The sequence below is a fragment of the Triticum aestivum genome, chromosome 1B, assembly GCF_018294505.1.
Source record: "Triticum aestivum cultivar Chinese Spring chromosome 1B, IWGSC CS RefSeq v2.1, whole genome shotgun sequence".
Classification (NCBI taxonomy): Eukaryota; Viridiplantae; Streptophyta; class Magnoliopsida; order Poales; family Poaceae; genus Triticum; species Triticum aestivum.
This window is the reverse complement of record NC_057795.1, coordinates 120038128-120048924: the sequence shown is the minus strand read 5'-3', so window position 1 is coordinate 120048924 and position 10797 is coordinate 120038128. Positions and strand designations below refer to the sequence as shown.

Below are 10797 nucleotides of genomic sequence, written 5' to 3'. Positions count from 1 at the left end.
AAAAATAATAAACAAAAAAAACAAAAAAAAACATCATGGAAAAACGAGAGAAACCCCGTCCTAGAAAAAATGAGTGGAATCATCTAGAATGTTTCCAAAATTGGTGAGAGAAAAAAATGGGCCGGTCCATATAGGAACTAGCGTACGTGATGTGTAGGTGTTGGGTATGTTGAACGCGTTAACCAACGCATCAAGTGCCAAATAGCAAAACACCAATTGCCTACCTAAACTTAATATACTCCACAAAACTCATGGTTACAATCTTTTATAGCGATGGGGGCCCAACATTTGAGCATGTATAGGTTAGGGATTCACAATAGAGGATGAGATGTGAGAGGTTAATACCACGAAGAGATCTAACCAAAGTTGGCCGTTCATCATCCGCTACAAGTTAGTATTTTGTCGAGTGCACGTGATTGAAGGCCACATGCCAATTTCTCCAAGCACGTTGAAGTGTCATGAACATGGCTACGGTACGAAGCACAATGCTCCATATTTGATGATGATTTCTTGTATTTGCGTTGTTACTTTCCTGAAGAGGAGAGGATGATGCAGTACAACAAAGGTAAGTATTTCCCTCAGATATGGAACCAATAATATCAATCTAGTAGGGGAGCCAAGCAACACTATGTAAACAACACCTCCACACAAATAACAAATACTTGTAGTTCAACGCGTAAGAGGGATTTTGTCAATCCCTCCTTGGTATTGAGATAGATTAAATTGTATGAGATTTGATAAATAGATCTGGCAAAAACACAAAATAAAATAAATATAGAAAAAGTGCAGCAAGGTATTTTTGGGTTTTGATATGATAGGAAATAGACCCGGAGGTCGTAGATTTTAGTAGATACTTCTCTCGAGAAAATAGCAAACGATGGGTAAAAAAAATACTGTTAGGCAATTGACAAAGAGCAAATAATTATAACAATATCTAAGGTAATGATCGTGTATATAGGCATCACGTCCAAGATTAGTAGACCGACTCCTGCCTGCATCTACTACTATTACTCTACACATCGACCACTATCCAGCATGCATCTAGTGTATTAAGTTCATGGAAAACAGAGTAATGCAATAAGAACGATGACATGATGTAGACAAGATCTATTCATGTAGTAATAGACCCCATCTTTTTATCTTTAATGGCAACGATACATGCGTGGCATGTCTCCCTGTGTCACTTAGACTGAGAACAGCAAGATCGAACCCATCATAAAGAACCGCTTCCCATTATAAGAAAAATCAATCTAGTTGGGCAAACCAAACCAAGATTTCAGAGAAGAAATAAGAAGCTATAACAATCATGCATATAAGAGTTCAGCAAAGACTCAAATAATATTCATGGATAAATCTGATCATAAACTCACAATTCATCGGATCCCAACAAACACACCGCAAAAAGTCATTACATCAAATAGATATCCAAGAACATCGAGGAGAACATTGTATTGAAGATCAAAAACAAAGAAGAAGCCATCTAGCTACTACCTACAGACTCATAGGTCTGTGGTAAACTACTCATGCATCATCGGAGGGGGCAAGGGTGATGATGAAGAACCCCTCCGTGATTGTTGACCCCTCAGGTAAAGTGCCGGAAAAGGCCCCTAGATTGGATCTCGTGTTTCGTCGACTCCCCTAAGGTTTCTGGGATTTTAGAGTATTTATAGACGATAGTCAATGGAGAAGCTTCCCGTGGGCCCCACTACCCACCAGGGTGCGCTTGGGCCTTCTGGCGTGCCCTGGTGCCTAGTGGGCCCCACTAGGCTCCTCCCATGGACTTCTTTGGCTCCCTGGTTGTCTTCTATCTAGGAAAAATTCTCCAAAAAAATTTGTGGCAGTTGGACTTCATTTGGTACTGATATTCTGTGAAGTAAAAAACAAGCAAAAAACAACAACTAGCACTAGGCACTATGTCAATAAGTTAGTCCCAAAAATGATATAAAGTTGCTAGTAAATGAATATAAAACACTCAGGATTGATAATATAATAGCATGAAACAATCAAAAATTATATATATGTTGGAGACGTATCAAAAGATAGGAGGAGACAACAAGCCACACGAAGCTCCACATTTGGTGGCAAGAGGAGAGCGCAAGCAAAATATGTTTGACAGGGCACTTCAACACGAAAGTTGATTGGCGAGGACTAGAAACCAAACAAATCAATGAAGGAGGACAAATAAAAGAAGTCAGCGGACTGTGTTAGCTGGCGCTAGTGAATAAACGATAGTTTGCGAAGTCAAGGAAGTTACAGGAGACACGGTCCTAGTCTTACCTTGTGGAAGAATCCGCATGATCTTCACTTTTGTAGGAGCAAACAAGTCATGGAGATGCATGCCGCACCTGGAGGACCGAATCAACATGTACCATCAATAGCAACAAATATGTGGTACACCATGTAATTACTTGCTCAACTGGCACATCCAACAGAGAGAGCTACGAAAGCATACCTAGGGGACGTAGGAGGAAATAACAGCCCTCCCATGCACCCACGGTAGGTGAGCTCCAAGCTTTACTTTTTTGCTGAAAACCCCTTGAAGGGTCACAATTATTTCCCGGGTCTAGGGCTCCGATGCTCACCGTTGGATCGTGCGGATCCATCATCCAACAGAGGAGGACCTCCCCTAATGTGAGAGCATGGGAGGGTTGGGAGCTCCTCCTATTTTCCTGGGGACATAGTTCTACTTCTTCACCCCATCAACCGCTCGCATGCGAGGATGCTGTCATTGAGAGGATATCCAGAATCTTCGTGTCTTGTGGCGGCATAGGGAGTACGATAAACTCTATCGTTCCCACAAGTTGAGTATCTTCGTCATCTAAGTTGGTAACAAAATACTTTTATTTTATTAAAAAAACGATGCTATCTGAATTCAATACTAATTTGAGCACCATTCACAATTTATTCGTTTTTAGGGCAATGCACATTTTATTCAAAAAACTGGTCGAACTTTGATATGCTCTAGGTCATGGGCCACCTGGAGATAAAGTGGCTAGCTGGTTGTACATGGTCTGATGATCTATGTATCTTATATCAGGGTTGGTTGTCCAGAAAAATCCATGTTTAATTGGTCACCCCACAAGTGAAGAGTGGATCATCTTCTTTGCTGCAATCTTATCTAGAACGCAACTCCTGAGGAGTTGTCGGTCGTTGGTTGGTTGGTTCTTGGGATGATGGGTAATATTGTTTTTGCAGAGTAGTTGCTTTCCTTTTATATCTTGTTTGTGGACATGTGGATAGATATGTAATCATCAACCAATGAATGCATGTATTGGTTGATGACACCATGTTCCTGAAAGATGCAATCAAACCAAATGTGTATGTCTACTTCCTTGATGATCTAATAATAAAGGAGGACTTGTTGATCACATTCATGATCAATTTGTCCTAATTTTACTGGATCTATTTGCTTTGCTTGTAGACGCTAGCTAGCACGCGCTTGTTATATATTCTTGTGCAATAAGAGAAAAGAGACTGCCCATGCCCATGCCAATGAACACCAAAGAAAGACAGCTTGAATGAAGATTAGAAAGATAAATTACACACATCCTCAAAGAAAGCAGAATAGGATGGCTCAACTGACTTGAAAAGTTCAAGTCAGTTTGCTAAAATGGAAAGTTTGCTAAGAAGAATGGAGACCATTGTAAAAGCAAGTAATTTTCTTTTCATGTTGTTGAAAAAAAAACAATGTACGGATGCCACTCAATATCATTTCTTGGAAGGAAATGACAATGGTGTATCATGCGGTGTGGTCTGTTCCGCCTCATTGATGCGCGGCATGGATTGCCACCTCACTGATCCACAACATGGCCTTTCCTCTAGCCATGGACCATGCCCTCCTTCCAAGTCCAAAACAAACCTTCTAAGGTCATCTTTATCTCTCTCTATACTAGATGACCCGTTGCGCCCATGGCGCAAAGGGCGACAGCAAGCCATGTATTGTAAGAGTGGTGATAAGAAAATTCAGGCACAGATCAAAATAATAAATACTTACTGCTGGTAGATAGATACTTAGTGATGATACATAGTGGTTATAAGAAGTTTTTGATCGATTATTTACAATGTTATTTGGAAGCATGGTAGATAGCTAGAGATACATCTTATGAGGCGACGAACATTAGATGGAGTCATCGTTGCACGTTTCATGGATATTGAAAACGGCTTTGTTGTCCAGGCTACCTTTATTAGTGCTACAGCCTGGGTTTGTTCAAAACACTGAAAATACAAGCTTATGAGGACAACAACAGGGTAGCAGTCTTCACTTGTCCTTGCAGGTGGTGGTTTAGTAGCCACAACAAAGGTTGCGTGGACCAATTTAGCGAACAAAGTTGATGCAAAAGACAGGATAGCTCATAAGGCAAGAGATCGACATGGCATTGGCAAGTTTATAAGAGTTAAATTGCCATTGTAATAAAGCCCATTATACAGTGTATCAGTTGCATGGATGCACAAGGAAGAGATAAACCAGTGAAGGAATTTAAAAGGATCTAACAGCATTTATGGGTTCTTATCATTTTAAAGACAACATTTATGGGTTCTTATCATTTTAAAGACAACAGGCTGTAAAACATGGCACTTTTAAAATAACCAAAAGCAAAGCATGAACAAATCAGTGAAGGGACTACAAGCTGCAGGAATAGACGTACCACACATGCATGCTTATCTGAAAACTTGGATCAACCACTACTTCAGCGTTTTTGATGAAATGAAGTCTACATACTTTATGTTATCTGGCACCTCTTTGTTTGTGCCTTTTCCCTGGTTTGTAATAGCTAGATTCAAACTAAGTAGGTGCTGTCAAGTTTTCGCCCCATGGTGCTCGTTTTGATGGCGGGCGAGCACAGTGGGTTTCCTGGTAGTGCGTTGAACTCGCTGCCTCTCTTTCCTTGCTTCCTGGTTGTATCAGAGACTGTTGTATTTCCGTTTATCTTAAATGGAAAGGGGCACGCCCGGTTCAAAAAAAAAGCAGCAGCAGTAGCACCCCTAAAATTTCAAAAGGATTACATGAAAAACACATACTTGTGGTCTATATGAACAGAAACAGAAATCCAACAAAGTCAAATAAAGAAACAGAAGCATGGAAACTCTAATTGCTATAGGAAAATAAGCTTTATTGTACGTGGGTTTCGTAGCGCTTAATTTTGTACGATCCATATGCCGACTGCCAGCTTGGATAGGTAGTTAGTAGTGTATTATGCTTAATTGTATAGAAAGGGCATACCTGTTAAGCTTAAGTGGCATAGGAACTGTAGTTTCCATCGTGTTAGGAGGCATAGTAGCAGGAGCATCAGCATCAATATCAGTCAGTTGAGAACCCTGCGAAAGGGTGAAGCTAATTATTGGGAACCATGCAAGAGGAAACCAAGAAAGAAGATAAAGAGGGAGCTAGATCCAATAGAAATACTAACAGTGATTAAAATAAAGGAATTTATGAAGTTGGTGTGACCACCCGGTCATGATGCTTCTCTTGCCAAACAAGGACACACGCATGCGGCAGCTCCCTCTTATGAAACTCCCCTGTGTGGATAACTGAAAAATAGGAAGTTAAATGAAAAGCAGTAAAATTAACATACATGGCTAAGAAAATGTTTAATAGGGGAGTGAAGACACTGGGTATAGTACCAGCAACTACAGGCCCAAACATCCTCCCTGTCCTGATTTTCTGTAGGTACTCAAGAAATTTCAAGCGATACACTCGAACGGTAATGTCAGACCTATCGACTGTTTTTTGCCCAGGTTCAGTACTCTCCGTTATTTCAGGCCACTTTGGATTACATGTGAAGGTTGTGATTATATCAGGCGAGGCATGCATACGCAAAACAGCCACCCCATCATAGAAGTTTTCAGTCATACAGCGCGGACCACCAGCATAAGATGGAGGCATCCTACTCTTCTTACCGACCTCGGGCCCATTAGCTTCACCAAGTCCAACAACAAGATGGAGCTTTCCAGCGCACATGTCGTATCAAAGCTTTTCGGGAAGGACCTTCACTAAACAGCAAGAAAAGCATGAGTCAGTAGATCACCAGAGGCAGTAGAGCACCAGCGAAATAGCAAGCAGAAGATGATAGCACACGAAGTAATGTGTTGGCTGAAACGCAAGAGAATTGAGAACAGAGGTGAGATATGAACTTATTATGTTCTCTTTCACCTAAGCAAAGATAGATATAAATGCACATGCATAGCGAAGGCATTGCAAGGTAGAATCTCAACGGGAAAAAACATAGGTGCAACATAGGTAGATTACATTGTCTCAACACAGGACGATGGATTCCATAGTTATACATAACCATAAAGCAGTTCGAAAAGGATATATACATATAATATCTTTTAGGTACCAGGAAAAGCAGAAAGAATCATGTATGAGCTTGTACAAACGGACTATTTAGGCGCTGATTAATAAGAAGTATAAACACACTAAGCAAAGGGCTATCAAATAGCTACTCCCTCCGTTCCAAAATAGATGACTCAACTTTGTACTAACTTTACTGCAGAATAGCTGTAATCTTGACTATATCTTCACTAACAATTGAAAAGGGATGGCTGTAATCTAAGCTATATCTTCACCAACAATTAAGACTTTTTTGCTTGACGCATTCTCCAGAGAAGAAACATTTGAAGGTGTCGGACTGCTCTAGCTGCCTTACAGAGTTAAACCGCTACTCCTCTTAAGAAGTTCCAACCAGTGCCTGTTTCAGAATGAGTGGGTAAATTTTATCATGACGTCTGGTGTAAGCGCCCAGTTTGAAAATATAAAGCATTGTCAGTTTGGCACATATGCAAATCTATTATTCTGAGAAGAAACATTTTTCCTCAAATAATAACTTTGTATGATATATTGTGGTTACATCAAAGAAATCATCTCCAAGTTTAACAGTCTTCTACTACAATCAATCAAAAGGGCACAATAAGATCATGTAACATCACTAAGCTAACTCAAAAGAACCAAACTCTAAATATTTCGTATTTTCCTAGGCATGACAACTGCAACAAAAGAGGAAACAGATCAGCCATAGTACAATTGTGTTTGTATAGGCCTACTAAAAGAACACATGAGTAATAAAGTCCACGAACTGAAATCTAAATAATTTCAGAGCAGCCCAAGCATAATGCAAGCAGCACAACTACGGCGGCGAGTTGCGGACATCAGTTGTAAGCAGCCCTCTACCGGGACAGTCGAAGTGGACCTGCTTTGACTGAGGACCTGTCGAAGTGGATGTAGGTGCAGAGGTTGATCCGTTGCTGAGGCGAGGCTTGCGGCGGCGGTCCGAACGGGTTTCTTCGCGCTGATCCGATCGGTGGCCTTTATGCGCCTGGAAGCAAAATATGTTCTGAATGACATAGGTAGGTTAACCAACTGGGAGCGAGTAAGTTGTTCATTACTTAAGCACGACAAAATTTAGAGAAAGGAACACATAGTGTCAGACTGAATTCCTTTAGCTCACCACCCAAGATAAAGACATACTGTAAGACCTATGATCCCATCTTTACATAAATTGAGAGACATATACCTATGACATAACTACAAGCTCTACATTCGAGATGCCTGCTTAGAGTATCTTTCATTTCATCGCAATTCTTTTGAATACGAATAAGAGAAACTTGTTGCACTCTCTTTTTAAATGAATAAAAGAACTCGTGTCATTCGATAGAACAGAACCTAAATAGTCAAATTTGATTGGTACTTACACTTTTTAGTTTCCAGAGTCCATGTTCTGGACAACATTGTCACAGTGGATGCTGGGACCATCTCCCTTGATCAGTCAGCAGAACGGATTTTCAGATGTGGGCCTCTTCATGCCTTCTCCACTACTGCTGTTGCCACCTTGTGCTGGTCAGACCTAAACTGTGATACAAAAAATAAAACGGATTAACAGAGCAAGCTCCAAAAATCTACAGCATGAAAGCATAGATGATCAGAGCATTGAATCAAAGTGGGTTTTGCTGCCACGACGCGGTTCGGTCAGAAGGCAGCCTTAGACGTACAGATAAACTGGATCTCTGCCGTCGCTTCATGGTTAGTTGCTGCAACTGCCTCCGACTCATGGATTTGGCTACAAGGTCACACCTGATAGGGAAGTCCCAGCTTCACATTGCCTGGAGTACACCACTGTCAGGCTTTACTCGCACCAGAAAAACCAGTGCCATTAACAAGGACTAAAGCAAAACCCATTTCTCCAGTATCCTGATAACCTCACAGTCTATTTGCTCTAGCTCTCACGTCTTCACATGTCGACCCAACTCTGAATACAACGTTAAGTTACCCTTCTGTATCCATGTAAAAATTAGACAATATCATGGTAATAAGAGATCTACTCGATGGTAAAACATAGCTCTATAATAAGTATGAACAGATACCAAAGGATGCATCCTTTTAAATAATTCTGAGGGCATCGTGAGTATTGCAAAAGCATGTACAAATAATGACCTAACTAAGAGGAATGAATATTTCCTCTTGGAAGTTTCATACTTCTAGTTCTTCTGGTTCATAGAAGTAATGTGACTTTCGGGGTGTGAGAAATAAGGCCAGCATCTTCCCCATGGCATCTCTTGACCAGAATCGGACTCTTCTCACCCTCTCTTTCTTCTTTCTTCTCCTCCTCCTCTTCCGAGGCTGCATCGTCGTCGGTCAGCATGTCACCCTTTCTTTCTTCTCCTCTCTGAACAATTCACATGATCAACGTATAGACCCGGTGCTATAAGATAATGTACAAGAAAGACAGCTACCACACCAGGGTTGCACGAGCTACCTCAAAAGTGTCAGCATAATATTGCATTGAAGAAGGCATAATCTTCATGCGCTTAGTTAACACCATGTGTAGTAAAACATTCGTCTGCAAAGCCACAGACACCCAGGGTCAAAATCCACTATTGTTTTCACCACAAAATCAGATCAGACAAGAGGGAAAGACAACTTCGAATTATAATTAGCAAAGCACCAGACAAGAGGGAAAAACCACTTTGAATTATAATTAGCAAAGCACCATCCAGAGGCAAACAAGGCGCACATTGTTGCGCCCGTCCATTGTAGAGAAGGAATAACAGTTCAAATTGCAGCCCTTCAAGTATACAACCATAGAGAAATATCGATTGATTTACTGACAGGCTTTTGCTCTAACTTCCTATTCTAACACATATTTATTACCAATAAAAAGTTAGCATTCAATTTCGAAGTAGAAAAGCAAACATGCCCTTGTTTGTAATGGCACTTGAACACCAAAGCGAGGAATATGCAAAAGTGCATGCCTTCACAGTGATAGGACATGATGTAAAATCAATTCCACACTACCATCATCTCATACGTGTAATGGAACAGAAGATGAGCTTCAAAGTGATGGAAGATTGATCTGCTATTACCTGCAGGTTCGGGAAAAGGGGGTTTCTACCAATCAGAAAATCACATATTTGTTCAGATATTTGGATATATGTTGGTCGTCGACCACTGCAACACCTGTGGTCACAACACCAATGCCTATGATACAGCTCCCCTCGTGCCTTCTCCAGCAGCTAGCACGTGGTAAATCAGCATGACCTCTCCTCAGGTAGGTGTACTCGTCCCGTATCTTTGGCGGATCAGTACAAAATTCATATTTGGATATATGTTGGTCATCTCACGTGCAGATGCTTTGTTAGCACATAATATTGTTGTTAGCAAGCATGTAACATAGGCACAATATTATCATTAGTTTTAATAGTCAAATGTTTAAAGTAGACTCACCATGCTTCCCCACTGGTCCTGGACGACGGCCTCCGCATCGCGGTCGAGCAGCAGATCAACGAAAAGCAGACTCACCGTGCTTCCCCACTGGTCCTGGACGACGGCTTCCGCATCGCGGTCGAGCAGCAGATCAACGACCTTGGCGTGGCCCTCGATCGATCTAGGAGCAGATTGAGCCGCCACAGACCGCGAGGTCGCGCCCGACTTCGTCCGCGCAGGCCGGCAGCAGCCGGTGACCCTCTCCCGTCCGCCGCCACACCTTCCTCTCCTCTTTCTCTCTCTGGAGCAGTTCGAGACGGAGTGATGCCGGTCGCTCCATCGGACAAGGAGGAGGGATGGAGCCATGGATGAGCGAGTGAGCACGGGCGCCGCGTGGAGCCGGCGGCGCGGCCGGAGGGAAGAAGGGGATCTCGAGCGTCGGGGGAGAGAAGGTCGCGTCGGCGCTGCATGGAGCCGGCGGCGCGATGGGAGGGAACGGGGATCAGCAGAGGGGAGAGCACTGGAGAGAGGGCAGGGGAGAGGAGATATTTTCACGGGACCCCTGCTGGCTGTTTTTTTTCCTCGCGCGGTGCACTGTGCGCTCGCTGTTTGATTCACATCGATGTGGATGGCGTGAGCCTGTCTAGCACCCCCTTCATCCTTTATAAGTTTGATACTACAGGAGTGATCCATTCGCGTGCGGGGTGCGAGTGCGACTTGGACTTAGGACTTGGGCAACCGGTGACGGCGAGAGGTTACTCTGTCTCCTTCCTCTGCGACAGTAAGAGGACATAGTTCTACTTCTTCACCCTATCAACCGTTTGCATGCAAGGATGCTGTCATAGAGAGGATATTCAGAATCTTCATGTCTTGTGGCGGCATAGGGAGTAGAAGAAAGACTATCCTTCCCACGAGTTGAGTATCTTCGTCATCTAAGCGGGTAACAAAATATTTTTATTTTATACAAAAGATGATGCTATCTGAATTCAAGACTAATTTGAGCACCACTCGCATTTTATTCAAAGCTGGTCGGGCTTGAGTGAAACCCAAATGTCAATTTTGGAGAAACACCCGGGACACAGCCTCTACATCCCAGCCCA

At 42.4% G+C, this 10797-nt stretch overlaps 1 long non-coding RNA gene across 4 annotated transcripts; it reads right to left on the bottom strand.

Annotated features, from left to right (window-relative positions):
- Nucleotides 1-1488: 1488 nt before the first annotated feature.
- On the bottom strand, nt 1489-10310 carry LOC123111192 (uncharacterized). 4 transcript variants are annotated; one of them, XR_006454274.1, is made up of 8 exons: nt 9358-10310; nt 8751-8834; nt 7987-8660; nt 7690-7846; nt 5409-7313; nt 5222-5316; nt 2453-2818; nt 1489-2345 (listed from the first exon to the last, which is right to left on the bottom strand). It is a non-coding gene; the product is annotated as an uncharacterized lncRNA (long non-coding RNA). The 4 variants fall into 4 exon arrangements; XR_006454273.1 differs by lacking the exons at nt 1489-2345; nt 2453-2818 and adding an exon at nt 4448-4983; XR_006454276.1 differs by lacking the exons at nt 1489-2345; nt 2453-2818 and having other exon boundaries at nt 4448-5316; nt 5409-5529; nt 5623-7313.
- Nucleotides 10311-10797: the final 487 nt, after the last annotated feature.